General features: G+C 42.9%; 1 pseudogene; it reads right to left on the bottom strand.

Moving 5' to 3' along the window:
* Positions 1 to 741: 741 nt before the first annotated feature.
* Positions 742 to 1,056, bottom strand: LOC114105624 (non-histone chromosomal protein HMG-17 pseudogene; annotated as a pseudogene).
* Positions 1,057 to 4,126: the final 3,070 nt, after the last annotated feature.

The raw sequence follows: 4,126 nt of genomic DNA, 5'->3' as shown, positions 1-4,126 counted from the left end.
CAATCATGGTATTTCAGGCAGGACATGGGCAGACAATCGTTAACAGTATACAACAATTTTCAAACTCACTTCTTGAATGGACTACCAAAATCAGAAAGCCACTATAAAACCCAATGAAGTCTTCATTTGATGCTCTGAATAGGGAAAGTTTAGAGTGAGGGTTGACATTTCACATTTAGCATGTTGTTTAACAACTTTTCACAAGCCACTCTGACTTTCAGGAAATGAAAGGAAAATAGCAAAAATTATTAATCTGAAGATCCACAATCTAGAAAAGGAACTGCTGCTCTTCTGAGGGACACTATTCTCAATGACATCACTGGAAAGTCCAGATTGCCCCACACACTGGTAAAACCAATCGTTGGGAATCAGGTCCCAACAGGTCTGAGTTTAGGGGAGTTAAGTCTATGCCGATGGCAGAGAGGGACAGGAGGACATACAGATGAGTATGAGTTTTTCCATACCACAAGGCATTTGTGCCAAAGTGGCTATGTGTGCCAACATCAGGGAATCCCTTCCTCTTGGCAACAAAGAGGAAGTCTCTCAAAACTAGAAGGGAAAGGTGTCTTCCTCCACAGCAATCCAGCTTTGGAGACATTCTACTAGTGACATATGCTCCTTCCCCAAAAAAACCAACAATCAAGTGTTCTGTGTGCTAACAACATAGCTTAAAAAAAAAAGTAAAACAAAATTCTGCATTTTTATAAAACTTGATAAAAAATAGTATTTCAAACTGTACAGTCACCAGAAGTCCACAGTTATCAAAAATGCACACATTTCACTTGGCGTCTCTAGCACCTCAGCTGTCTGGGCCTGGTCTGTTTTGGTGTCTCCATTTTCTGCAGGGTTATTCCCATCCTTGCCAGCATCAGCTTTTCCCTTTTTTCCCTTTGGGTACCTTCTCTCCCTTCTTTGCAGGGGCCTTTTTAGGCTTGGGCTCTGGCTTTGGAGGAGCAGGTTTGGCAGACAACCTTGCTGATCTTCTCTGTGGTTCATCTTTACCTTGGCTTTATCTCCTTTAGCCCCCCCCCCCCCTTCAGCCTTTCTCTTGGGCATGGTGGCAACGGCAGTGGGACCAAGGCGCTGGACGCGGGGATGCAGCAGCACGCAGCTTTGGTCGGTCCTGGGGTTGGGTCATTCTTGCCTCTTCTTCTTCACACTGCTCCTGGGGCAGGTTCTTGATAAGGGCTCTGAAGGAATTAACATTTCAATTCCTCCATTCTCTGGATCTGACCCTCGCCTATCTGCCTGTCTAATTCTGGCTTCATCATGTCTAAGTTGTAGCCATGAAGGTGTAAATGGATATATTCCATGACAACTGCCAAGGATTTCCCCTAAAAGATAGCTACCATTTCTCCTTTGCCCACCCTTCCCTCTTCCTCCAACCTGCTGCCTGGGTATGAAAGGATGGATGGGTTCATCTTTGACTAGGAGCTCAAAGCTACCCCTTAGATACAATGGGACAGAAAGTGGGAAGTAGTCTGGATTTCTGAGGATTTTGATTAGATCTATCATACTAACCTTGTGTTGTATTCCTCTGGGCTTTCCTGTAAGAAAAATAGAAACCTTTATCTTGACAAAGTGCAGAGGTGCATGCCTGTAATCCCAGTGGCTCAGGAGGCTGAGGCAGGAGGATCATGAGTTCAAAGCCAGCCTCAGTCAGCAAGGGTGAGGTGCTAAGCAACTCAGTGAGACCCTGTCTCTAAATACAATACCAAAAATAAAATAAAATAAAATAAGGCTGGGAATGTGTCTCACTGATTGAGTGCCCCTGAGTTCAATCCCCAGTAGCAAGAAAAAGAAAAGGAAAAAAAAGAAAAAGAAATCTTTATCTTGATAAGTTAATGTTATTTAGGGGTTTTCTCTTACCTGCCATTGAACTGTGAGAAACTGATGTGACTCCATTTTTGAGAAACCAGCCTCTACCTCAGAGCAAAGCCTGTCCAAGGAAGGGGGAGTGACCCTTGTCCTTGGAAAGACCCACAGAGCACTCCTAGGCACATACCCACCCTGTTGAGTTGTTTATCTACAAATAACAGGAGAGATCTGCAGGGCATGGTGTCCCTGACTCTGTCAGGCTAGGTGGGGACCCATAGCAACCCCCTAGCAACCACCAATCAGCATGAGTTAGGGAAAATACCTGAGATGCCAGATGACTTCCCACTAGTTTATGGTGGTTGATAACATGTTGGGAAACAATGTAGTTCAGCATGTCCTCCCCTCATGGCTTAAACCAATCAGTTCAAATGAATCCGCCTCTTGTACTAACCAATCACCCTTACCCAACTTGTTCCCACCAGTGAATGTGCTAATCATGTTTTAGAGTTGTTTTAGGATTTCCCCGCAGTTTGTGATGATTTGCTAAGAAATTTTATGATGTATGTAAAGTCCCTGCCTTCCCCAAAGAGTGTATAAAACTGCTGCAAACCCTGGGCTTGGGGCCTCTCAGTGTCACCAGTTGCTGTGTGCGCAGAGGACTGAGCTAGCTCGCAATAAACACCTCTTTGCTACTTACATCGATCTTGGTCTCTGGTAGTCTTTTGGGGTCCCAAACTCCACCATAACAACTGAACCCTATTTAACAAATGGAATACATAGGCAGGTGCAATGGTGCATGCCTATAATGCCAGCTACTACTAAGGAGGCTGATGAAGGAGGTTCACAAATTCAAGGCCAGCCTCAGCAACTTAGCAGACCCTGTCTCAAGATAAAAAGCAGGAACAAAAACACTGGGATATAGCTCAGTGGTTGAGTGCTTAACTAGCCTGGAGGAGGCCCTGGTTTTAATTCCCAGTTCTGGGGGAAAGAAAAGGATTATAAAAAAAAAAAAAAAAGATACTGGCCATTGAACTCAAGTTCCAACATGGGTCCTTCATTGAAGCTCATTTTAAAGCTAGACTACTATAAATTCTCTCAAACCAATGCCTGGCATTGCAACCTATAACTCCAATCCACTTTTTATGTGGAAATCACCAGCTACTGCTCTAGAATATTTTCAATTTTGTCCACAAAGTAGTTGTTATCAACCTCTCTGGAACTTATCTAAATTGTATATTAAAACTTCTCTCGGGCTGGGGATGTGGCTCAGGTGGTAGCACGCTCACCTGGCATGCGCAGGGTGCTGGGTTCAATCCTCAGCACCACATAAAAATAAAATAAAGATGTTATGTCCACAGAAAACTAAAAAATAAATATTAAAAAATTCTCTCTCTCTGTCTTTAAAAAAAAAAACTTCTCACCATATTCTATCCATCAATTTCTCTTTTGATTTCTTGTAGCTATATTTTTTCATATTTTCATAGCTATGTTATTAGATGGGGAAAAAAAAGTATCCATAGAGGTTATGTGGGTGTGTTATAATTGTGATTCTGTTTTCTTTGTCACTTTTTGTCTTATATTTGGTGTGGATGTAAGGATCTCTCCAATCTTTGTGTACATTGGTTTGTGGGGGAAGACGGTGAAGGGGGGGAGGATGTTACTAGAGACTGAACACAGTGCTGCATACATGCTAGGCAAGTGTTCTACTGTTACATCTTTGCCCAAAGCCAATCCATGCCGATTTGATAATGAAGATACAGTTTTGAGCAAAAGGAAACAAACAAACAAATAGTTATTGCTTTGCTAGCAAAGAAGAAACACAGAGGACTCCTGCCCCAAAAGCTGTGATTCTGCCCATCAGGAGGAAAAGGGGGATTTTAAAGAAACTCTTCAAGAGTTGCATTGCAGGTGTGCTCTGGTAGGGGGTCCCCCTGATGGTATGTTAGGATTCACTTGTTAATTTGGGAGGTAGTCACTGATTAGATCCTCTGGCAGACTTTTTCTCTCTGTGGTGCCTGTGTTCAAGGACAATGAACTAGGGGATGAAAAGAGAACACTATATCCCTAATCTTCCTATGGAGGGGGAGAAGGGAGAAGACAGAAAAAATACATGCACTCTTGGCCCTGAGGCTTATTTTTAAAAGGACCCTACCACTGAGCTACATGCCCAACTCTTTCATTTTATTTCAAGATAAGGTCTTGCCCAGGCTGGTTTCAAATTTTGATCCTTCTGCCTCAGTCTCCCAAATAGCTTGGTTTACAGGTGTGTGCCACTAAGCCCAGTTACATGGATATTTTTTACTTGGTA

The sequence above is a fragment of the Marmota flaviventris genome, chromosome 1 (genome assembly GCF_047511675.1).
Source record: "Marmota flaviventris isolate mMarFla1 chromosome 1, mMarFla1.hap1, whole genome shotgun sequence".
NCBI classification, from domain to species: domain Eukaryota; kingdom Metazoa; phylum Chordata; class Mammalia; order Rodentia; family Sciuridae; genus Marmota; species Marmota flaviventris.
This window is presented reverse-complemented; position numbering and strand designations above follow the sequence as displayed.